This window comes from Ambystoma mexicanum, chromosome 3p (assembly GCF_040938575.1).
Source record: "Ambystoma mexicanum isolate Mex_15411 chromosome 3p, UKY_AmexF1_1, whole genome shotgun sequence".
Classification (NCBI taxonomy): Eukaryota; Metazoa; Chordata; class Amphibia; order Caudata; family Ambystomatidae; genus Ambystoma; species Ambystoma mexicanum.
The window spans coordinates 69,397,151-69,424,959 of NC_090925.1; positions in this window are offsets into that span (position 1 = coordinate 69,397,151).

Genomic DNA, 27,809 nt, shown 5'->3' on the forward strand with positions numbered 1-27,809 from the left:
GTAGAGGAGAGGCACAGAGGACCCCAGCCAAGATTCTCTATTGTTGGTAAACGTGGTCGAGCAATCAAGACCTAGCTTCTCAGGAGGTGATGCAGGCTGGTTCTTAAGTACAGTGTAGTCCCCAAGTCCCCACAAAGGAATGTCCACACACTGTATTACTGAAAACACAGTCTTTATATAATTAATATTCAAAGGTTATGTACACTTATCACAAAAACGCACTTTGTGCTCAGGAAAATCAACAATGGTAAATATCTACAATTCTAAAGTGGTACCACTAATATTAGATCTCATTAAAGTGCATCAACAATACTGTTAGAATGTCACACAGATCAATAAAGAGGAAAAACCAGCAATAGAGAAAGGAAGGAAAGCAGATGGTTGAAACAATAGGCAGATTACTGGCCCCGTACCACTAGACACAGTTCTGTGTGGAGATCCCCCCACCTGGGCAACCTGTAAAATAAAGATATATAACACAAGCCCAGTCCATATTTTGTTCAATAGTTTTATTCTCTGCTATAATGTTTTTACCCCCCCCCAATGTACCTGGTGGAGTCGAGTTCGTCGACGAGGTGTCGACAGATCCTTCTTGAGTGACTCCCTTTAAAGCAGGAGACACAGATCGTCGAGAGGCGTTGAGAACTCGGCGTTCCGCGTCGGGGAATCGACAGCCCTTCTTGAGTGCCATCCCTTTAAAGCGGGAGACACGGGTCGTCGAACATCCGACAGTGAACAGGGTAGAACGACGTCGATGAGGCGGCAGGCTTCGATCGGAGCGGTGCTCGTCCATGACGGAGCATGGCGTCCTGCAAGGAAGAGGCGTGCGGGGCACCTCGGTGATGATAGTTCTGGACCGCAAAGAGATGATGAAGAACTGTGGCCCAGCAAGGGCATCGAGTCGTCGTCGTCTCTGTGGTCTTTAAGTGGCAGGAAACCCACCAGCGGATGCTCCTCGGTGCGTCGACGGTCAGGCCTTCTCCCGCAGGATACGGCGGCGATGATGCAGACGAGAGCGTCCGTTGATCAAATGAAGTTCTTAGGCAAACGGGAGCATGGCGGCTCCGGTCATCGACGACGGTCGTCGACAGTGGCGGACAACAGTCCGGGCGCTTCTCTTTGGGATTCTGCGGCAGTCCCCGTCTCCGGTCGGCAGCCCGTCATAGGCCTGTCTACCAGGGAGTGTTGGCAAAGATCAGTTGTGCACGATAGTCCCTCGTAGCTCGGGAAGAGGGCGCCTTACCAGGTCCTCTCTGGGTCAGTCCTTCGAGACACAGCAGCTTTCAGATTGTGAAGGAGAGCAACAGCAATTCTTCTCTTCCAGCAGGGCTTCAGCAGAAAGGGCCTGTAAACGTGGGTTACCACCAACCTCTGAGGGCACCAGGTTCAGGCTTAGTGGGCTCACTGACAAGGAGCTCACCCTCCCAATGAATCTTGAATGTCCTAGGCACTTCACCTTGTGCTTGGGACAGGGCCTGTTTCCTCAGACCCTCAAGAGAGTGGCACTCTCTCTGCCCTTTACAGAAGTCTGCCCGGGTGGGTCCCCCTTCAGCTAACAAGCATTGAAGGTTGGGATGATCCTCCGGGTTGAGAACCTCTCCCACAGGAGAGTCTTCTGTCTCTTCTCCCTCAGGAGTTGAGTTTGGGTTTTCCACTGGACCCAGCCTGTCCGGAGCATGGATCCCAATGGGTGCTGTAGGAACAGCAGGAAGAGAAGGAGCTCCCTCTACAAAGGTGGCCTTCTTGGTCTTCCTTCTTCTTGCTTTGGGTTTCCCCGTCGGCGAGGGTGCCGGGCTCACAGGCGGACCCTGTGTCATGCCCCGCAGGCAGCCCACATGTCCCCCTGCACCCCCACCCACCCAGCAGTGACAGGCACCTGCCAGCAGGCCCCGACTCATGTCCCCCTGCACCCCCACCCACCCAACAGTGACGGACACCTGCCAGCAGGCCCCAACTCATGTCCCCCCACCCGACACGTCATCACACTCCAGACCCATGGCCCTTATGGCCAACTAAATCCCACCCCACGCCACCCCAGTCCAAACACCCAACCCAGCATTCCATCCACTCCACATTGAAACTCCATGACATGATAGATCCCAAATAACCAGTATGCGCATGAGTGCAAGTCCGTCAGACCCACACAATGGTGACAAATGCATGAGAAAACCCCCATTGTGACATGCACAAAACCAATGAGAGAAGACGACACAAATAAAGTAAAAAATAAAAATGTATTATATACAAAAATGAATGAACAAAACGGAATGACACAAGAAATAAATGATAAAAATAAAATGATGTCCGAAATGAAGGAAATAATATTAATTATGAAATCAATAAAATGCAAAGAAAAATGCCTCCAAAGTGTCCGTCCATAACACGAAATCCAAAGTCAAAATTAAAACAAAACCATTCCTCCATGGTAAAAATAATTTTGTAAAATCCGGTCCATAACTATATACAATATAAAAATCAAGGGTCCATGTGCCCAACAATCCAAAGGAAACCTAAGAAAAAAACATACCTAATAAATAACTATTTACAAAAAGGTGGGGCATAGTCCATGTGCCCCAAAGGAAAAAATAAATAAAGGAAACCTACAACTACATAACTATTTACAAAGGCAGCGGGCAAGTCCCACGGCTCACTGTTTGTTGTTCCGGGCCAGGGCATCATCGAACTCCACGTCGATGTTCCGGAGGCGGGCCTGTTCCCTCGCCTCGAGGTCTCGCAGGGATGCTGCCATGGAATCCCTTAACTCTCTACGAGTTTCCTCGAGGCCCTCCACCCGCCTCAAAGCCTGGTGCATGGAGTTCTCCGCCCTGACCATCCTGAGCCATGCCCTCTCCGCCCGCCGCCTCTCTGCATCTATTTGCCAGCCCAACCGCTGCCACACAGAAGACACTCCCAGTCCGGGGTCCTCCTGCCCCTCGGCCGATGCCTGCCCCCGGGGTGTTGATGGCCCCGAGCCATGATGCCTCCCACGCTGAGCCTGCTGCTGACTCCGACGCAACTGCCTCTGCCACCACGAGGGCGTCTGGGCTGATGGAATCCCCCGGCGCCGTTGTGCACGTGCCTTGCCCGATGATGCCAGCACATCCTCCATCCGCTTGCGTCAAGTTGGTGGGTGGCCACCCCTGCTGGACCTCCGACTCCCACTGCGGCAGGATCTCCACCTGGCTGGCTGAGTTGGTTTAGGCAGATCCACAGAGGGCCCGGTGGCATCTGGGCCGGAAGATGGCACGGAGAACGACTGGCATATAGTGTGCACAGAGGAGGAGAGGGCTGCAACAGTGGCCGACACATGGAGAAAACCCCTGACCATGGACCCTCCCAACTGGGCCACGTTGGCACACAGCTCTTCGTGATGTCGTGCATGCTCCAACGAGACACCAATCAAGACGGACTCCATCCGGTCACGGGTCCCCTCGTCCGCAGGTAGAGGAGTGCCAGATGACATGGACCTCCCCCCTACCTGCGGACGGGCCTGGGACGGGGCATCCCTGCTGGTGCATGGTGATGCAGTCACAGTGTCAGGGACAGAGACATGCACAGGCACCTCCGTGGCGACCTGTGCTGCCTCCTGCCCCTGCCCCTGGACTGCACCACTTGCACCAGTGGTACCACCCCCACCAGGCCCCATGTGCAGCTCTGTTGCGGCCTCCTCCTCCTCTATACACACCACCAACCTGGATGGCTCTGCACCGTCTTCCGCCGTTGCATGCCCCTATGGGGGCTCATCCGCCCCTTCCGCTGCAGCCATAGTGGCAGACGCAGCACCAGTCCCCTCGCTCCCGGATGATGGAATTACCTGGGAGGGTGGCTGGGCCTTGCGTCACTGGCTGGTGGAGACATCCCCGCTGCTTTGCTCCACAGCGCCGTCCCCGCCCTCTTCTTCACTTGCCGCTGTGTAGAGGGAGACATTGAACACAAGCATAAGGTTCCTTGTAAATAGTCCCCTAGACAGGAAGCAATAGCACATGAGTGGCACTGTGAAACGTCACTTCCATCATGTCCCTCCACAGCACATGGGTCAGTGCAGGCAACACACATGCAGAAACAGGCACGGCACATGCAACAAACATTTGCATCCATGTCCAAGGAACTGTAGTAACATACAATGGTGGCTTGAAACTCACATGCATCATGGGTCATACTGATCACATGCACACACATCACCGGAGATTCATGCATCTGGCCTTGTATACCCCAGACACAGTGGATACAAGGATGACTAGGCTGCATCAGTGAATCAACACATCCTCACAGACATGTGGCATGCATCCATGGCATTTACAAGTCACACACACGCTACTCACGCTACACCACACATGTCCATGACAGCAGCACCCATCTCTCATACCCCAACCATGTCCAAGAACAGAGACAGGCATGCATTCATGTGTGCATTCTGCATGCTGCTCCGCATGTTGCATTGTGACACATAAACCATCCATGTGGGTCACACATGCCTGGACTCACATGCAGCACCATCATGTCCCTGCACACATAAAGCCATACATGGCCCATGTCACACATACAGCCAAGTAGCTAACTACCAGCACACTGCAACATGCACCGTTTCACACGGCAATGCATGGCCACTTACTGCCCGACTCCAGACAGGCCTGCATACTGAGGATCTGGTGGTGAAGCACTGGGCCCTCATCTGCTGGTTGGAAATCTGGCCCCGGCGCCTCACTGCATCGCTGCGTCTAAGAGGCACCAGGCCTTCTTGAGGTGTTGGACTTGTAGTCCTCCCAGCGCTTCTGGACGTGTTTGATGTTGCGGGGTGCCGCCCCCTCTGCGTTGATGACACCCACTACGTCCGTCCAGATCCCCCTCCGTCCTTCCTTGTCGGCGCGCAAAGGTGTGAAGAGGGCATCATACTGCCCCAGGACTTGCTCCACCAGGATGCCAACTTCATTGGAAGTGAAGCTGGCAGCCCTCTGCCTCTGAAGTGGGGGCTCGCCACTAGTGCCAGATGGTGTTGTGTTGGACATGGCAACCCCCGAGGCAGGTGTGGGTGGGCAACTGGGTCCTGGGGCTTGGCTGTGGAGCGACGGAATTCCAGTCGGGAGTCTACTGTTCCAGCAGGGGTGGTTGTAAAGACTGGTAGGGGGGTCTGTACCTCTGCTCTCTATATGGTAGAGGAGAGGCACAGAGGACCCCAGCCTTCTCTATTATTGGTAAACGTGGTCGAGCAATCAAGACCTAGCTTCTCAGGAGGTGATGCAGGCTGGTTCTTAAGTACAGTGTAGTCCCCAAGTCCCCACAAAGGAATGTCCACACACTGTATTACTGAAAACACAGCCTTTATATAATTAATATTCAAAGGTTATGTACACTTATCACAATAACGCACTTTGTGCTCAGGAAAATCAGCAATGGTAAATATCTACAATTCTAAAGTGGTACCACTAATATTAGATCTCATTAAAGTGCATCAACAATACTGTTAGAATGTCACACAGATCAATAAAGAGGAAAAACCAGCAATAGAGAAAGGAAGGAAAGCAGATGGTTGAAACAATAGGCAGATTACTGGCCCTGTACCACTAGACACAGTTCTGTGTGGAGATCCCCCCACCTGGGCAACCTGTAAAATAAAGATATATAACACAAGCCCAGTCCATATTTTGTTCAATAGTTTTATTCTCTGCTATAATGTTTTTACCCCCCCCCCAATGTACCTGGTGGAGTCGAGTTCGTCAACGAGGTGTCGACAGATCCTTCTTGAGTGACTCCCTTTAAAGCAGGAGACACATATCGTCGAGAGGCATTGAGAACTCGGCGTTCCGCGTCGGGGAATCGACAGCCCTTCTTGAGTGCCATCCCTTTAAAGCGGGAGACACGGGTCGTCGAACATCCGACAGTGAACAGGGTAGAACGACGTCGATGAGGCGGCAGGCTTCGATCGGAGCGGTGCTCGTCGATGACGGAGCGTGGCGTCCTGCAAGGAAGAGGCGTGCGGGGCACCTCGGTGACGATAGTTCTGGACCGCAAAGAGATGATGAAGAACTGTGGCCCAGCAAGGGCATCGAGTCGTCGGCGTCTCTGCGGTTTTTAAGTGGCAGGAAACTCACCAGCGGATGCTCCTCGGCGCGTCGACGGTCAGGCCTTCTCCCGCAGGATACGGCGGCGATGATGCAGACAAGAGCGTCCGTTGATCAAATGAAGTTCTTAGGCAAACGGGAGCATGGCGGCTCCGGTCGTCGACGACGGTCGTCGACAGTGGCGGACAACAGTCCGGGCGCTTCTCTTTGGGATTCCGCGGCAGTCCCCGTCTCCGGTCGGCAGCCCGTCGTAGGCCTGTCTACCAGGGAGTGTTGGCAAAGATCAGCTGTGCACGATAGTCCCTCGTAGCTCGGGAAGAGGGCGCCTTACCAGGTCCTCTCTGGGTCAGTCCTTCGAGACACAGCAGCTTTCAGATTGTGAAGGAGAGCAACAGCAATTCTTCTCTTCCAGCAGGGCTTCAAGGTCAAGCTTCAGTTACTCCAGTTACTCGTCGTAGTGGACTTCAGCTTCTGAACAATTTCCAGTGGTGAGAGGTCCACAGATATACTAGTCTGCCTCTCATCCACACTGCTGGCACACACTCAGCAGCCAATCGTACAGAAGGGCATTCATGCAGCTAGTCAGCCAATCAGGCACGCAGTGCATTCAGGCCATTCTTCTCTCACTCAGACACTCACAACAAGGAATGTGGATTGGGACAAGTACCCAGCCAATCAACACTACACACTGCATTCAGGCCAGTTTCGGGCAGGACTGTCTTGGTCTTTGTCTGTCATGCCAGAAACCAGACAGCCACAACAATGAGTGCATATTGGTCACACCACTCCATTCACCTAGGTCCCCCCCACAGGGGTACCCACATCATACAGTCACTGGGAAGGCTCCTGCTAGTCTGGCCGGGCCTTCACAACAACTCCATATATGGAACTTCCACCCAACAGCCAGTCAGGGGGAAGGGACAGAGTCAGGGCTTCCCAGGACTTTGGGAAAACAAGGTAAGAGGCAATAGAAAGCAAGAGGCCACAGGGGCCATCTTGTTTTCCATCAGGAATCAACTGATTCCAATGGCAGGGCCTGGGTGTCCCAAAATGGAGGACACCCAGAGCACCTGTCAGATTCAGCATGGTGCTGCCACCAGCCTATACCCTGCTCTGTGGGTCACACACAGGTTCCCAAAAACATACACTAGGGGCACAGAATTGTACCCCCAACCCAGGAGTGCCATAAGGGTATCCCATGGGTCTGTACACCAAACCAAAAAGAGGACATGCTGCACTGCCAGGAGTCCCACGGGGACTCCTGGGCAGAACACAACACAGAACACAATATGAAAAAGGACTACAGGACAAGCACAGGAAGGCCCTGTCCCTCCAATGCATTTCCAGCATCACAGTCGCCCCCCCCAGACTGAGGTTAGGGTGCCTAATCTCCCACGGGATAGACACCCTCATCCAGACGGTCAACATACCTTCTGGAAAGGCCATCTGCATTATCGTGACTCTTCCCTGGTCTATGCTCTATGGTGAAGTCTAGCCTTTGCAGGCTAATGGAACACCTAAGCAGTTTCGGGTTCTCACCCTTCATCTGCATAAGCCACTTCAGGGGCTTATGATCTGTTTGGACCTTGAAGGTGGACCCCGTAAGGTAGGGCCTAAAACGCCTAAGGCTCCAAACTATACTAAAACATTCCTTTTCAACAGTAGCCCACCTAAGTTCTCTACCCCTGAGTTGTCTACTGATGAATATGATAGGATGTTCTCTCCCTTTGTCATCTAACTGGGACAAGACAGCTCCAATTCCGGTGTTTCCGTCTGGACGATAAAGGGTCGGCTGTAGTCAGGCGCACACAACACAGGTGCCCTGCACAGACTTTCTTTCAAGCCATCAAAGGTCCTCTGACAGTCTTCAGTCCAATTAACCTTCCTAGGTTATTTGGGTGAAGTCAGAGCTGTGAGTGGTGCAGCTATGGTTCCATAGTCCGCCATGAAATTGCGATAATACCCAGTGAGGCCCAAAAAGGCTCTCACCTGGGTTTGAGTAGTGGGAGTCTCCCAGTCATGTACATCCTGTACCTTACTGGAGAGAGGCTGGATTTGACTCCCTCCTACCTCATGACCAAGAGAGGTAACTTTCCCCTTAGCTATCTGGCACTTGGTGGCCTTGATAGTGAGGTTAGCCCTTTTCAAGGCCTGCAACACTTTATCCAGGTGTGTCAAATGCACTTCCCAGGTGGAACTGTAGACGGCAATGTCGTCTAGGTAGGCCACACAAAAGGCCTCCAGCCCACTGAGTGCATGATTGACCAATCTCTGGAAGGTGGCAGCGGCATTCTTCAACCCAAAAGGCATGACCCTAAACTGGTAGAGTCCCTCTGGTGTTGAGAATGCCGTATTTTCCTTGGCATGGTCTGTCAGAGCTATTTGCCAATAGCCAGACGTAAGGTCAAAGGTGCTCACAAATTTGGCAGCACCTATGGTGTCCACAAGCTCATCAGCCCTGGGCAATGGGTGTGCGTCAGTTTTGGTGACGGCATTGACTCCTCTGTAGTCCAAACAGAACCTCCAATCCTTGGTACCGGCCTGGGAACTTGCCTTGGGGACAAGGACCACTGGAGTGGACTAGGGACTGGTTGAGGGTTCAATTACACCCAGATCCAACATCTTGGCGACCTCAGCCTGGATGTGGTTCTTGACGGTATCTGACATACGGTAGCACCTGCTTTTGACAGGCACACTGACACCAGTGACAATTTCGTGTCTACACCAAGGTGTAAGGCCTGGTGTCAGTGAAAACAGAGAGGCATACTGCTGGAGCAAAGCCCTGCAGGCCCTCTGCTGCTCTGTTGTCAAATCTGGAGAGAGATGTACTCCCTCCACTGAGCCATCCTGAGGGTCACTTTGCAGCAAATCAGGAAGGGGCTCAATCTCATCCTATTCTTGCCCTGAAGCTAGCAAGAGACATGAGACCTCTGCTCGCCGGTGGAAAGGCTTGAGGCTGTTGACATGGGATACCTGAGGGGCTACCCCAGAGGCACCCATGTCAACCAGATAATTGACTTTGCCCATCTTGGAGATTGTCCTGAAGGGTTTAGTCCACTTGTCTGCCAAAGCTCTAGGCTTAGTAGGCTCCATCACAGGGATTTCCTGTCCCGGAGTCCAATCCACTTGCAAAGCTTTAAGGTCATGCCAGTACTTATTCAATTCCTGGCTGGCCTTGAGATTTGCTGTTGCCTGACCCTTCATTTGTGTCATCCTCCGTCTGAGGCATAACACATAGTCCCCCATTTGCTTGGCGGGACCTGGAGGGGTGGCTTCCAAGCCTTCTCTGATCAAGGCGAGGGGCCCCCTCACGGGATCTCCAAAGAGTAACTCAAAGGGGCTAAAACCAACACCCTTTTGAGGTACCTCTCTGTAAGCAAACAGCAGGCATGGCAGGAGGAGGTCCCATTTCCTCCTTAGGGGCTCTTCCAAAGCACCTAGCATGCCCTTGAAAGTTTTGTTAAATCTCTCAACCAGACCATTGATCTGGGGGTGGTAAGAGGTGGAGAACTTGTAGGTTACCCGGCACTCTTTCCACATGGTCTTCATGTAACTAGACATGAAGTTGGATCCTCTGTCAGAGACAACCTCCTTGGGGAATCCAACACGGGTAAAAATGCCCAGGAGAGCCCTGGCAACCACCTTGGCAGTCACAGTCTGAAGGGGTATAGCCTCAGGGTACCTGGTGGCATGATCAACCAAGACCAGGATGAACCGATGTCCACCGGAAGTGGGAGTGTCCAGGGGACCGACAATGTCGATGCCCACCCTCTCAAACGGTGTGCCAACCACTGGCAATGGCTGCAGTGGGGTAATGACACTGCCTCCAGTCTTGCCAGACAACTGACAAGTTGGGCAGGTCCTGCAGTGGGACTCCACTTCTACTCCCATCCGCGGCCAGTAGAAGTGAGCAGAGAGCCTCTGCTTAGTCTTCTTGGTACCAAGATGACCAGCCAAGGGCACCTCATGCGTCAACTGCAGCAGAAAGGGCCTGTAAACGTGGGGTACCACCAACCTCTTGAGGGCACCAGGTTCAGGCTTAGTGGGCTCACTGACAAGGAGCTCACCCTCCCAATAAATCTTGAATGTCCTAGGCACTCCACCTTGTGCTTGGGACAGGGCCTGTTTCCTCAGACCCTCAAGAGAGTGGCACTCTCTCTGCCCTTTACAGAAGTCTGCCCGGGTGGGTCCCCCTTCAGCTAACAAGCATTGAAGGTTGGGATGATCCTCCGGGTTGAGAACCTCTCCCACAGAAGAGTCTTCTGTCTCTTCTCCCTCAGGAGTTGAGTTTGGGTTTTCCACTGGACCCAGACTGTCCGGAGCATGGATCCCAATGGGTGCTGTAGGAACAGCAGGAAGAGAAGGAGCTCCCTCTACAGAGGTGGCCTTCTTGGTCTTCCTTCTTCTTGCTTTGGGTTTCCCCGTCGGCGAGGGTGCCGGGCTCACAGGCGGACCCTGTGTCACCTGTGACCTAGTGACTGCAGCAGCAGTCAGGGGAAGACCATCCGAGATCAACCCCAACTCTACTAGATCATTACCTAACAGAATGTTAGCAGGGATATTGTCCTGAACCAGAACTGGAAGCTTTGCTGTCTTGTCTCCAATCATGAGTGTGACTAAGGCTACAGGCGATAGTTTAGAAGGCCCACCAGCTAACCTGGTGGTTCTCAGAGGAGCACCTACATAGTCCTCTGGCTTGAGCAGGGTCCTGTCCACCACTGTCATGCTTGCCCCAGTGTCTCTCAAGCCAGTAGAAGGATGTCCATTCAAGAGGACACTTCTCAAAAATCTACAGGTGTTCTGTGGGATAGTCGCCAGTACTTCTGCATACTGGTCCCAGGCCCCAAGGGACACTAAGGAAATCTCTACAGGAGCACCAAATGTGATTCCTGTAGAGGGGGGAGGACAGTGGCCTCCACCTCAGACATGGGGTAAGGGTAGCTCAGGCTGACAGCCTGTACTCCAAGTGCCTTACCTTTACACTTGGGGTCACCCTGTCTGTGATCCAGAGCCCCACAGCCCCATCAAGTGCCAGGAATGCGGGGTATGGTACTGGCACACTGGGAGCCTGCTTTGCAGCAGGTGGACCACTACTCTTATTCCCACCCACAGGTGACTTATCCCCACTAGGTTTTTGGGTTTTAGGAGAGGAAGGTTTTGGTTTACCTGACTGTGATTGCTTCTGGGACTCCTCAGCTTTCTGAGAAGTCCCCTTTTCTTTGTCCTTGTACTTCCCACTGGAGTCCTTAGGGGACACCCGGTGGGAGACCCACTTGTCAGCCAACCTAGCCAGCTTAAAGGGGTCCAAAATGTTCTGGTCAGCAACATACGGATGCAGCTCTGGTGAACAGGCCTCAGATAAATGCTAAAAAAACAACAGGTGGGACAAGTCAACAAAAGTTTTCACCTTGTAACCATCAATCCACCCCATCATGTTCATGTGTGCAGCACTCACCCGGTCAACCCAAGACATATTCTCTCTTTTCTTAAAATCCCTGAACCTTTTAAGGTATTGGGTAGGTGTCTTGCCAAACTTGGCAATCAAAGCAGACTTCATACACTCATACTGACCCCTTTCTTCCACACTCAAGTTCAGAATACAGTCATATCCAGTTTGAGGCACTCTGCTCAACAAACACTTAGCCCAATCTCTTTTATCAACATCATGAATTGCACAAGCCATTGCAAACGCTTCAATCCATTGGAGGATATCTGAACCCTCCAAAAACACACCAACCAAATCTTTCATAAATTTGGTGGCTGGGGACCTGCTACTCTCAACTGGTTTAGCTGAAGTCTCCACTCTAGCTTTCTCTAGCTGGATTCTTTGGTGCTCAGTGTCCCTATCTTTGAGTATCACTTGCTGTGCCAACTCCTCTTTCCTCAACTCAGCTTCTGTTGCCAACTTTTTTGTATTGAAAGGCTAACTGTTCCGGTTGTAGCTCCAATTTTAAAAGTTCAATCTTCAGGGCTTCCCCTGGAGAGCAGTGCTGGGGTTTGGAACAGAGTCAGTAGGAATGGTGGCATTCCCAGAAACAGATTCAGTGACAACCCCAGGGGCAGAGTCCTCATTGGTTGCATTACCCCCCTCATCAAGAGTTTCACCATCAGTCTGGTAGTCCACCAGGGCAGCTATCAGCTTAGCCCTAGACTTATCCACAAAGTCTAACTCCCTGGCTTCACAAGCACTCTGGAGAGCCTCTAAGCTCATCCTAGTCAATTTACCATTTGCAATGGACTCCATTGCTTGTAATGCGGTTATTTGGAACACACCTAAACCTTAATTTAATAAAGTGCAGATATTTTGTAAGTGGCACGGTTATACATTGATTCTTAAAACCATAAGCATCCCACCGCTGCCACCAGTGTAAATACTGGTAGGGGGGTCTGTACTTCTGCTCTCTATATGGTAGAGGAGAGGCACAGAGGTCCCCAGCCAAGATTCTCTATTATTGGTAAACGTGGTCGAGCAATCAAGGCCTAGCTTCTCAGGAGGTGATGCAGGCTGGTTCTTAAGTACAGTGTAGTCCCCAACCCCCCACAAAGGAATGTCCACACACTGTATTACTGAAAACACAGTCTTTATATAATTAATATTCAAAGGTTATGTACACGTATCACAATAACGCACTTTGTGCTCAGGAAAATCAACAATGGTAAATATCTACAATTCTAAAGTGGTACCACTAAAATTAGATCTCATTAAAGTACATCAAAAATACTGTTAGAATGTCACACAGATCAATAAAGAGGAAAAACCAGCAATAGAGAAAGGAAGGAAAGCAGATGGTTGAAACAATAGGCAGATTACTGGCCCGTACCACTAGACACAGTTCTGTGTGGAGATCCCCCCACCTGGGCAACTTGTAAAATAAAGATATATAACACAAGCCCAGTCCATATATTGTTCAATAGTGTTTTTACCCCCCCAATGACCCTGGTGGAGTCGAGTTCGTCGACGAGGGGTCGACAGATCCTTCTTGAGTGACTCCCTTTAAAGCAGGAGTCACGGATCTTCGAGAGGCGTTGAGAACTCGGCGTTCTGCGTCAGGGAATCGACGGCCCTTCTTGAGTGCCTTCCCTTTAAAGTGGGAGACACGGGGCATCGAACGTCCGACAGTGAACAGGGAAGAACAGCGTCGATGAGGCGGCAGGCTTCGATCCGAGCGGTGCTCGTCGACGAGGGAGCATTGGCGTCCTGCAAGGAAGAGTCGTGCGGGGCACCTCGGTGACGATAGTTCTGGACCGCAAAGACATGATGAAGAACTGTGGCCCAGCAAGGGCGTCGAGTCGTCAGTGTCTCTGTGGTCTTTAGGTGGCGGGAAACCCACCGGCGGATGCTCCTCGGCGCGTCGACGGTCAGGCCTTCTCCCGCAGGATACGGCGGCGACGATGCAGACGAGAGTGTCCGGTGATCAAATGAAGTTCTTAGGCAAACGGGAGCATGGCGGCTCCGGTCCGTGACGGCGGTCTTCGACAGTGGCGGACAACAGTCCGGGCGCTTCTCTTTGGGATTCCGCGGCAGTCCCCGTCTCCGGTCTGCAGCCCGTCATAGGCCTGTCTACCTGGGAGCGTTGGCAAAGATCAGCTGTGCACGATAGTCCCTCGTAGCTCGGGAAGAGGGCGCCTTACCAGGTCCTCTCTGGGTCAGTCCTTCGAGACACAGCATCTTTCAGATTGTGAAGAAGAGCAACAGCAATTCTTCTCTTCCAGCAGGGCTTCAAGGTCAAGCTTCAGTTACTCCAGTTACTCGTCGTAGTGGACTTCAGCTTCTGAACAATTTCCAGTGGTGAGAGGTCCCCAGATAAACTATTCTGCCTCTCATCCACACTGCTGGCACACACTCAGCAGCCAATCGTACAGAAGGGCATTCATGCAGCCAGTCAGCCAATCAGGCACACAGTGCATTCAGGCCATTCTTCTCCCGCTCAGACACTCACAACAAGGAATGTGGATTGGGACAAGTACCCAGCCATTCAACACTACACACTGCATTCAGGCCAGTTTCGGGCAGGGCTGTCTCGGTCTTTGTCTCTCATTCCAGAAACCAGACAGCCACAACAAGGAGTGCATATTGGTCACACCACTCCATTCACCCAGGTCCCCCCCACAGGGGTACCCACAACATACAGTCACTGGGAAGGCTCCAGCTAGTCTGGCCAGGCCTTCACAACAACTCCATATATGGAACTTCCACCCAACAGCCAGTCAGGGGGAAGGGACAGAGTCATGGCTTCCCAGGACTTTGGGAAAACAAGGTAAGAGGCAATAGAAAGCAAGAGGCCACAGGGGCCATCTTGTTTTCCATCAGGAATCAACTGATTCCAATGGCAGGGCCTGGGTGTCCCAAAATGGAGGACACCCAGAGCACCTGTCAGATTCAGCATGGTGCTGCCACCAGCCTATACCCTGCTCTGTGGATCACACACAGGTGCCCAAAAACATACACTAGGGGCACAGGATTGTACCCCCAACCCAGTGGTGCCATAAGGGTATCCCATGGGTCTGTACACCAAACCCAAAAGAGGAAGAGCTGCACTGCCAGGAGTCCCACGGGGAATCCTGGGCAGAAAACAACACAGAACACAATATGAAAAAGGACTACAGGACAAGGACAGGGAGGCCCTGTCCCTCCAATGCATTTCCAGCATCACAGTGGTCACAGCAACTGGACCCCTGCAGATGGCAGATGTACAGGCACCAAATGGCAGGGCACGGTGGGAGCAGGCAGGCAGGCAGCAGCAGATGGCAGGTGGGAGCGGGCTCAGGGCTCTGGGTGGCAGGAAAATGGCCTTCTGGGCAGGAGCGTGGTCTTCCGTGTGTTGTCACTTGGCCAGCTTGATAAAGAGTGATTTGGCACATGAAAAAACAGCACGTCAGCGTGTAATTCGATGAAAGGCCCTTAGCGCGTAAGCGTGTAAGTGAAGTGACGCGTGCGGGCGTTTCCTTCTGCACGTGTTTATGGTCCGCGCGGGTGTGCAGCGCGATGTACGTGCTTTCAGTGGAGACCGACGCGTGTGTTTTTCCTACTTTGGGGTTCACACGCGATTACTTTACAGCGGTTACAGTCCCTACGCGTATTTCTTTTACACGCAGATGGTAAGTCGTGCATGCTATTGCATGCTGTTTTCCCCACTGCGGGTGCCCCTGTTTGTCGCATACCCCATTTATTGGGATCATTGTGGCCCGCGTTTTGATCGCGTACGCTTTTTTGTGTTCCTGGGTGCCACAGCAATGTGTGAGGTTTTTTTACATGCACGTGGGCTACAGGGGTTGTGTATACGTTTGTCTTGTGTTTTGGCATGCATGAGCGTTGCGTGACACGTCATTTCTCCTAAAAGGCCACAGAATGGGACATTCATCGTAGCTGTATATACGTGTTTGTTGTTTGTGCGCACTTTTATGCCGCGCCGGGACGCTTCCGCCTGCCTTCGTGTGGCGGACGTGTTTATGCCTGTGCGTGTCTTTTGGCGTGCACGTGTTTCCCCTATTCATTTCCATGAATACGTGTAGTTCGCTTGCGTGTTGGCGTTCCGTGTATTTCCCTGCAGTACTTCCCCAGTTACGCCTTCTTTTTCATGTGTTGTTCCCCATTCCATGTGTTACACCCCGTGTCCCACCCCCTTTTTGGTGTGTGCGTCGACGTTGTGCGCTTTCGCTGTGCGCGTCACGCACGGCGCTCGGGATGTTGGAATGACGTGTGCGCCCGTGTGCACCACGCAAGGATTTGGCGCACATCCCGCAGTAAACACGCTACGGCCCTTCCATGAATCGCACGCGTGCATGTGCGCTTGCTTTACCACGCTTGCGCCAGCTTGCGCCAAGATTTTCGGCGCACATTTGTTCCATGAATCGGCCCCTATATCGGTGAGAAATAAGGAGACATCGTATCGCTCGGGTACACATCTTTCTTTGTTGGAGAATTGTATAATAGCTTTGTTTCTCATTTCTTTCTTTCTCCTTTCAGGGAGCCACAGATATAAACCATTGATCTGTGGATCCTAAAGCGTTTGCCTCCTGTACTTCTAATTATAGGAAAATACTTTCTTTTGATCTGTGTCGAACCTGTAATTCCTTGCATGAAAATGATTTCCCTTAAAGGGGAATGTATCTACATCTTTGCTGGTGGTTTTAAGTCTGGCTTTGTGTTACATTAGCTCTCCTAAGATCTCTTTAAAAGACCCAAGGTCAATGGGGGTGGAGGCTGCTACTTTGGGGGTATCCCCTGCCTGCGAGCGCTAACTTATTGCAGGTGGTCTATGGGCCATGCAATCTCTAGCTTATGGTAGAACCTTGCCTTTTTCACCACCCTCCTGATAGGTTCCAAAGTTAGACAAAGGACTTCATCACACCACACACATCACTGAATTCTGGCAAATAAGTAATGCCACTGTTTCTTTTGATATATCAGTCTCCAGTAGAAAAGCTATGATACTTTTACATTTTGATTATTGTAGGTCAGCATAGAACTATCCTTTGAAAGAAATGACATTTTGCTGAGCAGAACTGCTTTTGCCGACAACCAGTCTTCAAGTTTCATTCTATTCACTCAGACCCTGTACAGAAGGTCTGGTAAAGTGATATTGTGTGTATTTCAAATTGCTGTTTTTTTAAAAATGTATTGCATGTGTGTGTGCCATCGTTTGCATTTTGGGAGTAGCAATTACTTTCTATTTCTTGACTGCAGGAAATACAGTGCAAACAAAACGAACACTAACCACTGACAACAGTCTAAAGTGGTTAATGTTTGTGATGTTTTGATCATCTGATTCACATTGTCTTTTTTCTGGATAATAATTATAAACCATCCCTCCTGAGCACTACACACTGCTAGATGAAGCACTTATTTCAAGGCACCAAAGAATATACCTCTTCCCCAAGACACCCCACGCTTCACAATATTGTGAACATGCTCCTTTTTCCACACCAGCATGGCATACTTGGGCTTGACATCACCCTTGTGCATTGTTAAACATCCAGCGTGTTGGGAATTAATCTTCCTTGGGGTTCTCTGATTCACAAAACAAGACCTGGTGTACTCTCCGACCAGGTACTTTTCCACAGTCACTGCAAACCACTTCACTCACTAGGTTTGGCCTTGTATACTCTCCTGCCAGGACCTTTCTTTATGCAGTTCACTTTTCACTGTATATTTATCATGAAACTACACATAGGTGCTGATTACAACTTCAGAGCTATTCTATGCAGGAAATGAGCAGGAGGTAAACACTAGTACGTCTGGTCTTAATCTGAGTAGTCAAACCTAACTATACCATTATCACTGATCAAGCAGGGATTACTGTAGCCTTTTCCCTGGAATTCCACTGATGGTAGGGTATCATGTAATAATATACCCTCTATAAAAAAAAGTTTTACATAATATCGCCTCAAAAATGCGTCTCACACCCAATTTTATTCGTCATACGAAGGATTTTCTACTCATGCGTGCGTTCATTCATTTAATGAAGATTGCTCATTTCTGGGCGTTTGTCAAAGATAAACAACGTGTGGCGACACAGTGAGAAACCTCACTGAACTGCTTACTTCAATTGAACATTAAATGTTAAGTCCTGTGCACAGTAAAGAAAAAGTGTTTCTGACAAGCGCTCGGAATTTCATTTAACTTCATGCCAGCAAACTAATTGAAAACAAAACTGTTTGTAGACTGCGCGGATGCACGTTGGCCACTAGATGGCGTTCAGAGATAACGGCTCCCGCAAGCAAGGCTCTTAATAAGTGAGGAATTTAATGTAATGGTTGGACACTTATATTTAATGCAATATGCAATCCTGCAGAGTTGATAAGCTCCATGTTTTTAATGTTTCACATTGTATACCTATAAAGAGTCAATTATTGCACAGATTGGTGTAAAACAAATATTTAAACGGATCGTAGTTTATTTATATGAAACGAAATGAACAGGGCGAAAATCACAGCGATTTACTGTAATAGTGACATTATCTCGGGAATATTTTTACATGGAACCGATCTTAGTCCAGAAACTGCCCTTGGTTTTTTTAACTATATTTTTCTTTCCATTTCCACTTCATCTGGTTCCTGAAAAGGCTGCAAGAAAGGGATAAGGAGAGAGCAGGAGAAAAGAATGCACAGTGATTGGGGAGTAGGACAAGAAGCAGAGGGGAAGTGAACGGCAGCAAGCTGGGAAGTTCTGCAAAATACCATATGGGAATAGTTCAATGTGGTTTATCTGATAAGCTATTCTGGGATCAAGGGATCATTCTTGATCTATACAATTGAATACTGGAGCAGATGATGTGGTGTACACCTGCCATGATTATAACGAGAATTAGTAACCAGTTTATGCTCTGATCAGGCAGATAACCTTACAGAATGAGACCCAGAATGTGATCATGGTCATTGCAGAACCAACCATACTCACTGGCTGCCAGGTGGTTAGCTTTAACCAGCCATGCCATGGATTGGAGCATCCTGGACCTTGGCCACTACACAGAGAGTGCAGGTGCTGCTGCCCTGGTAGAGGAGTGACACCTGCTCCTGAGACTACACTGCTGCTTAGCATCAAGGATGCTAGACCAATAGTCCTGCCATGATGAAGCACATTACATTTTGTACAGTTGTGATTTTTTTTTTAATTTTTTTTTTTTTATTTTATTGTTTGATCAAAAAATATGATTTTACAATACAAACTGCAAATTCTATCATCATCGTTATCATCAGAGTCTTTGCCTGGGTGTTTCTCTCTTTTGTTGATATGTTCGCGCAGCGTTAGTCTAAATTAGTCTAAATTATTACAGCATCCGTTTCATCTGGTTCCGTTGTCTGTTACTTATCGTTTTCATTTAATAGAATGAATTCGATGTGTCGGACCATTTGTGCCATTGCAATTTGCCATGTTGTTCTTTCCCCTCCTATTAATCGAGCCCACCATGTCTCTTCTTCTGCCAAAATATCAAACCCTGCCATCGGGGCAAGATATTGTGATCTGATGCTAGCTGTGGCTGAGCAGCTCATGATTAAGTGCCTTAATGTTTCTTTTGGCGGGTCAGAGGTGTTTTCGCAGAAGCGGCATCCATTTGTTGTAACTATTCCGCGAATATGTAGGATCTCCCTTGTTTTATACAAGTTCAGCCGTGCACGCAGGATTGCATTTCGTACGTTTTTGCTTGGGCATTGATTGACATATCTTTGTAACTCATTCCTTTTTAGAGTGTTACTAGGGAGATGCAAGGTGAGTTTTAGTTTGGATGCATTATCTATAGTCATGGCCCAATCGTTGTCTTTTAGTTTTTTTAGTATTTTGCACGGATTGCTTATGAGCTCTTGATCTTCAGATGCAATGTTCTTCAGAATTAGTTGGTTTTTGTCTTGCCAGTCGTTTAGCATTTTGCATTTTCTGCTGTCCATTTCGCATTTTAGTAGTCTAAAGACTTCGTTATTATGTGCAATTAGACATTTTCTGTACAGCATGAGGGAATTGCAGAGGACTGTGCAATCTAACGATAGTAGGCTCAATTCACGCCTAATTGCTGACCCTGATACTGACGGTGGAAGATGTAGTACTATGCGCCAAAACAGCGCTTCCAACTTGGACCACAAACCTGCTGGTAAGGTGGGCATTGCTTCTGCACCATACGTGATTGTCGGTATCACTTTCATTTTATAGAAATTGATGGTTGGTACTAGAGAGAATTTTCCAAATTTGCCATCCACAAATTTAGCTTGGGCAGCTAATTTTTTGGTCTTTGCGTAAAGTTCTGCCTGTATAGCTGTTTCTTTTTGAGAGCTGTCCATTAATACTCCTAAGTATTTGCATTGGGCAACGGTCTCGAGATTGATTTCTCCCAGATGCCATTTGAAGATATTTCTTTGTTGATTTCTTTTTTTGTTGCCATTGTTTTGAAGAATCATGACTTTTGTTTTACTCGTGTTTATTTCCAAGTGATTTTTTGTGGCGTAAGTTTGAAGAGCGTCAAGTTTTCGCTGCAGACCTATTTCCGTCTGATCGAATATGGTTAAATCATCGGCGTACAGAAGGTGCCCGATCTTCGTTTGCCCCAGCTTTGGCGGAAATGCTCTCGTTGTTTCGTTTATGCAGTTGATATCTCCAATGTAAGTCAAGAAGAGTGCAGAAGCTAACGGGCATCCTTGTTTTACACCTCGTTCACTGTAAATTTCGTCTGATAGCAGTCCATTACGATTCAAACGAACTTTCATTGAGGTGTCGCGATGTAGTGCTTGGATTGGAGCAAGTAGGGCCTCAGGACATTGCCACGCTTTTAATTTATCCCATAATGTTAATCTTTCTACTCGGTCAAAGGCTTGAGTGAAATCGATATATACAACATATAGATGTTGCTTGTTTTGCAGTGTATTTGCTTTCAGCGTACTGCATAATAGGATGTTGCAAGTTGTACCTGCGCCTTTCTTAAATCCTGCTTGAAAGGGGTCATTGCATTTAGCTCCTGCTGCCCATTTTAGAAATTTGGACATTAGGAGTGAGGCGTACACCTTACCCATTACATCCAGTAAGGCAATCGGGCGAAAATTCTCGGGATTGTTCATGTTGCCTTTTTTATAGATTGGGACGATTATCGCTTTGGTCCAAGAGTGTGGTATGGACTGGGTTTCTGTACAACGCCGAAATATGACACTCATTAGACTTGCCCACTCTTTTGGGTGGCTTTTTAACTCTGCGTTTGAAATCCCATCTGGGACTGGTGCTCTGGAGTTTTTTAGTTTAGTGATGATATTCATGATGTCATCTTCTTGTTGTAAGTCAACCCAAGGTACTGTGTGTACTTGTTGCTCTTTATCAGGTGTGCATAAGGCTGATCGAAAAATTTTGGTAAAGTGCGTTACCCAGGTTACTTGATTGATATTATTTAAGATCTGATTATTCGATGTTTTGTCTGCGTCCTTTATTAGAGACCAGAATTCTCGGCTGTTGTTAGTGACGAGGGCTTTGGTTATCTTCTCTGCATCCGCTTGGTATAGTTTATGTCGATGAAATCTCACCCAGTCCTTGTACCTTTTCTTTATGTCATTTGTGGCATGCGTGATGTCTATGTTCGGTGCCCTACGTATTTCTCTTAACGCTCTTCTGTAGTTGCGCCTTGTCTCCACTAGTTCCTTGTTGAAGACATGTTTGGAACTTCGGTCATTGGCTGATCCGTTTCCTCGTTTTTGATGCATATATGGAATCAGTAATGGTTGATAATTTATTCCATCAGTGACTTCTGACATTTTGTTTCCAATGTATTTCTTTGTTACTTCGCGAATCTCTGCAGGTTTTATTCTTAGTCTTAGGCCTTGCGCGTTGGCTTCAATTTGAGTATTATAATGCGTGTTTATTTTACTAGTTAGGGACCAGGCTGTTTCAAGTAGATTATGGTCACTCATGGATGTGCGATGTATCGCGAAGACTTCAGTGATTGGTAATAGCGACTGAGATACAAATATGTAATCAATAGTGGCTATTGCGGGTAGACGCTCCCACGTGGGTGGTCTGTCTGATGCTGGAAATGCAACGTCTAGGTTATGAAGACCATGTGGCTCGCAAAACTTTAGCCATTCTTTTCCTCTATGTGCTGAAGCCTGTTGTGCTACTGTTGTTGATTTTTTTGTCTCATTACAAGTGGCGTTTAAATCGCCGCACATGATGATGTCTGCTGCAGGGTAGGCAATCATTGCAGTTACAAGTAGATTCTCACACAAATCAATGAATCTTTTTGTTGTTATCGCCGCTGGGTTCCAGTATCCGTTGGCTATAACTATGTTTCTGAATTGTGCATTTTGGTTGTTCTGAACCTGCACCGAAATTACAATTGCTAACAAAAATTGATTTGTCAGTAATATTTTCTCAATTTGAATTCTAGTTCCGTTACGACATGCTATCAGCAATCCTGAGGTTGGACGCCCCTTACTTCCTCTGACGGCCGGGACTAGAGTGATTTGATATCCTTCCAATCTTGGAGTTGTTTGAAGCCACGTTTCCTGTAGGCAAATGATGTCATATTGCCCTAAGTTTGGGCCACCCGGCATCGTTAGGTGGGAATGACCTCTGGTGTTCCAGGAGCATAGGGTTAGTCGTGTCGGCCTTTCATTTGGCGTGTCGCATGTAGATGGATCTCCTTTCATGGATGGCTATTGGGTCCGATGATTTGTGAGCATTTTGGGCAACCAAGCCCATAGTCCTGTTTTGATGTTTCGAGATATGTCTATCTTTGGTTGTGCATTCTTCTGCAGCTCCGATGTTTTTAAAACCGTTGTGCTTGTGGGTTTCTGACTGTTGACTGGTCTCTGTTCTTTTCTATCTCGACTTTCCTCCCTTGAATTGTACAATTTTTGATTGTGTTCCTTTTCATTGCTTAGCTTGCGACTGTTGTCTGATTTTTGTTCTTTTCTGTTCCGACTTCTCTCTCTTGGGTAATTACGTTCTGAGTTTTGTTGCTCATCCTTGCGTGTTTTATTTTGGTCCTTACTCAAATGTGATTCTCGGTTAACTGGTTTTTTTTTGACATTTAACATTTTCTGATGTTCTCTTTCCCCCTTTTGATTTAGGGGAAACTTTTGTCCGGGGTTCTCATGTCTTTTGAGGCACTTTGTCGTCTACGGGATGGAGCTTCGCGACTTCCATGCTGGACTGAAACATCCTCAATATAGAATCCCTGTCTATAGATGTCAAGTTTTTGGTTTAGGATTCTTGTGTATACTGTGTTCGAGTTTACATGGAGTAAAGTGATTGCTCCCGACCTGTCATGCCATGGCTCCACGATTTTTATGTCTGCCGTGTGAATTTCGCGTAGATTGCTAATTTTGCTAAATATGGTCATGACAGTTCTCCTGTTCAAAATGAGGTCTTCTGTGTTTGAGCGTCTTTGTGCCATCTTTATTAGCCATCTGTACTTTGTGTGTTTATTAGAATTATGTTGCATATCTCCAGAGGTTTGTTTCTTGGTCCTGTGCTTTGCTTGAGTACGGGGACTTAGTCTGTGTTTTTCTTTTTCGTCACTTCTAATGTCTGCATCTCTCTCTTGATGCTTTTTCATTGTGTGTTTATTATATGTCTTGTTTTGAGCACCACAGGAGATCGAACGTGCAACTTGATTCGACGATTCCGATTTCTTTGTTTTTACTGAAGTTTCATTGTTTTGCCTACGTCTTTCTTCTGTCCCTTTTCTACGTTCGTTGCCCCTCTCTTGTCTGTGGCTATCGCTTTTGGATTTCTTCTGGGTTATTTCTTTGTCTGACATTTTTGTTGTCTTGTTTGTTGTCCTCGTACGCTTTTCTGCCTCATTAGATTTGAAATGATATTCTAGGCGAGTACGCCTTTCTTCTAGGGTTTCGAAGTCGCGCTCCTTATTAGATTTATTGATTGTTCCCAAAGTTGCGGGCTGATTTTTATGATGGGATCTTGCCTTGTTTTTAGGTTGATCAGGTGTGATACTTAAGCAAGAGTCGTCAGCAGGATAGATGCTAAGATCTAATAATGCGTCTACTTGGTCGGAGTCAGACGAATAGTTTCTTGCCGCTGAACTACTTCTGTCATTATGTATTTTATATATTTCGTTCAGTTTTGAGTTTTTTGTGTTGTTGGTAGTAGTAGCCTTCTTGCTTGTTTTTGTTTTCATAGTAAGTTTATGGTTTGCATTTGCTATTGGGTTTTCCAGACTCAGTTTGTCTTTACCGTTGGTCATATCAAAAATGGAGTAGATAAGTTCATTTTTGTCTTTTTCAACCTGATTGCTTACAGGCGCCTTGTTTAAGACAAACAGTGTGTTGGAGGCCTGGCATGTTGAATGCAGTGGCGACTTTCCTTTGAGAATGAGTTCGTCAGTTTGCTTTTGCACTGCACCTTGCGTTGCCTTCATGCTGCTGACGCGCTTTTCTTCTGTAAGGTCGATAACTATGTTGGTTTGTGTTCCAATTTCATATGCAGTGTTTTCTTTCCTTGTTTGCGTTTGGGCATGAAGATATGGTGCTGCGCCTTTGTTTTTTAAATATGGTCCTTGTGTATCTAGCTTGTCTTTTGGCTCTGAAACAGTTTCCTTTGTTGTTATATAGGTCTCTAAGTACAATACTTTTGTGAGGATCATAGCTAACATCACCTGCTGATCTTTCACCGTTTCATGCAGTGTTTCATAAAGTTTGCAGAAAGGGTTCAGTGCGATGGTTATCACTGACATTATGCCTTGAAGATCCGTTTTCTTTGTATTCATCTCTTGTGATGAGTGTACTGTTTGCTGACTCATATTTTCGTGATGTATTAACCCAGAGTCAGAGTACCGCTTACTTGGTGTTTGTGTTGATTGACTTGCATTCTCTATGTTTGTGGAAGCCATGGTGTTTGTCAATGGTCGATGTATATTTGATTCTTGTATGTTGGATATGAGTTCTTTTGCTACTGACGCCCTCCTATCTTTAGGGGTGCTGTTTATTTTCGCGGAAGTGATTGGATTCACAAGTGAATGTTCTTGGGTTGCGTGTCCATATATAACTGTCAAAGAATCGGTGGCCACTTTTCCAAGCTCATGCACTTGTGCATCTGTTGAGAAATTGAACTGTGCTTCTGTTAAATCCTTAGGGGTTGTGGGGTGTTGTCGATCACCTTCAGTAGGATTCTCACTGTTGTCAATGCCTGGGAGATAGAGTAAGTTTACTTTCTTTAGGGAACCTTCCATGTGTCCTGACGGTGTATTTGTTGGTGTTGGTTCTTGTACCGAAGGCGCCCTAGTATGGTTATCTTTTGTGAGTGAGAGATCACTACTCAGTGTGGTGTTTTCATCCCCAATCTCACTTTGTGTTGTTTGCTGCTCATCTTTCGTTTGTTTTTCCGTGCTTTGTTGATCCTGAGTATTGCTCGTAGGTTGAGTCCCACTATGAGCAGGCATTTCCGGAGCTGTTTCTCTGTTAATAAGTCCATCTGACTTTTCCATGGTTCGCAGCTCCGTTACTTCTGCATAATGAGCTTCAGGCATTGTTGGTAAGTCAGGGAAGTCTTTACTTATATGCTCGCATTTTCTTTGTTTTGCTGGGGGTGGCGAATTGGTCTCTACTGCGAGCATTTCCGCGTCAGAGATTTCGTCACACATATTGATTTTTGTGTGTGGCTGGAATTAAAAAAAAACGGTCAAAATTCGCAGAGATTGAGTTTTCCGCAGTTTTGTATATGTTAGGTTTTTAATCGTGCTGCCTCTGCTAGCTTGTTGTTTTTTAGGTGGGAATGGCTTTTTCTTAATGCTTTTTGTGCATTTATCTCTTGATCTCTTTTTGCAATTATGATCCGTTGAAAGTTTACTGACTGCACAAATGTTTATTTGTAATTCTGGTGGTATCCCTGTCTGGTCTGACAAGACTTGTGCACTGTCTTCGTCATTGGAAGCATGTACTTGTGCCTTCACGTTGCTTGTTAGAGCTAAACTGTGCTTATTTCCTGTATTTTGCTGCTGCTGTTTATGCTCAACGTTGTCTTTATGGCCATCAGTACTGATTGATGAGGCCAGTGTGCTCCGGTACGACTTCGTGAGCGCTTTGCTGCTGGGACCCAGTAAAATGCTTGGGTCTTTATCACACTTCCTGGCTTGAACAGGGTCGCAGGTGAGGCTTTGTCTAGTCTCCCCTCCGGAAGACTGCGACTCGGCCAGTTTCACTGCGCCATGTGTTGCCTCAGATGGTGTTGTAATTTGTATAGTCTCATTTGAGACCTGTGTCTCTTTCTCCCCGATTGTGTCCTTAACCGCCACTGAGCGTACTGATTCCGTTGGGAGGTCACTTAGTAAGTAGATTTTTTGCGAGCTGATAGTGGTGGTAAGACTGCCCTCCGCTCTCATCGCTTGTGGGCTGGTTCGACATGGCGCATGAGGATGTGGGACATGTTTCATTACAGACCTTGGATCTTCTTTGAGTGGACACTCTTCCCCTTGCTTGGTGCTTCGCAAGCGCATGCTCTCATCCATACACGGCGAGGGAAATTTAGTAAGGTGATCAGTTATTACGCCGTGTCTACTTACCCTGTACTTCTGGCTGTGCAAGGTGTCTTTGTGGCTATCCGTAGCGGACCCCCGATCACAAGTCGCGCCGTCCGCGCCGAACAGCCGTAGAACAGTCAGCGTCCTTTGCACCTGACGGGCTTAGCACCGCAAGGGTAGTGGCGTTGCTGTTTTCTAGCCACAAAAAGTCACGTGCCAGGTCACGTGACCGAACTCAGCTCCGCCTCCTCCAGGAAGCGCGTTAGCCAGCTGAAGTAAGTCCTTCGAATTTAGCCGTCCAGACTCCACATTCGTCAGGAAGAAATGCGCCGCTGTGCTGGTGGCCTTGCTGTTTTCTAGCCACAAAAAGTCACGTGCCAGGTCACGTGACCGAACTCAGCTCCGCCTCCTCCAGGAAGCGCGTTAGCCAGCTGAAGTAATTCCTTCGAATTTAGCCGTCCAGACTCCACATTCGTCAGGAAGAAATGCGCCGCTGTGCTGGTGGCCTTGCTGTTTTCTAGCCACAAAAGGTCACGTGCCAGGTCACGTGACCGAACTCAGCTCCGCCTCCTCCAGGAAGCGCGTTAGCCAGCTGAAGTAAGTCCTTCGAATTTAGCCGTCCAGACTCCACATTCGTCAGGAAGAAATGCGATTGTGATTTGATCCTTTCTTAGACCTTGAAATTCACCAGCACAGCCATCAGCATAATAATGCCTGTAGATGAAATAGAAAGTGAGGCTGGACCCACTGAGAAGAGGTGGCAAGATCTATGCTGTAGAAAGTTAAACACATTTTATTTGGGATTTGAGGGTGACAACTGATTTCATGTTTTTGTTAACATGAAGCATGCCTTTCTGAATGCAATACAGCTACAGAAGTCATCACCTGTTCTCCTTAAAGCGTCACAACTATTGTGTCCCATGGAAAGGGGCTGTTAGCACATAGTAGCACATTGGTGTAAGGTACTTGGAAATGGGAAAACAGGGAGAGAAAATCCCAAACTTCCCTCTCCAAATGCAGCCTTGTGTGCGTACAGTGAATAGGGTCCAGAACATGCCAGTGTATGGCATAACGTATGAGGAAGGCAGATCTGGGGAGTTATTGTCACCTCTTACTACTTTATTTCTCTCTATTAACTACTTTCTCGTAAGAAGACGAAAAACAGTTTAAATGACTACGCAAAGAAAAGCTAGGGTGTTTAATGAAAACGATTGTACAGCCCAAAGCAACCCGACTGATTTCAGGGTACCCCACCAAGAACAATCAAGCATTGGCAATTCCAATAGCTTTGGCGTTTGTAGTTGTTTATTGCATTTTACATTTAGCCTGGTCAGAAGTGATGAGGAATGGTTGCTCTGGTGGGGGGTATAAAGGACAGCCTTATGGAGAATGAAAACATCCAATAGATGCCTTCCAGGCCCACAACTGTGCATACGAGCAGTGTGCGACATTTGAAGGAAGAACTGAAAGTGTGAAGATGAAGGAGAAGGTTTGACAGCACAATTAGGGAGAGGAAGAAATGCAGCATCAGGGGGAGGAGAAGAAATGGCAGCAGAAGTGGGAGGAGGATGAAGAAATGGCAGAATAAGAGGAAGGAAAAGGAATGTCAGCACACATGGGAGAAAAAAAGGGTAGCACAAGGCGAAGGGGATGGAATGGCAACACACAAGTGTGTGTCCAAGACCGAGTCCCTTACCCCAAGTGCCCCCTCGGCCGTCCAGAAGCTTGCAGCACATACGGAGATTAGACACAGACTGAGCAGTAAACCAAGCTTCTGATATTTTAGATTTTAGAGTTAACA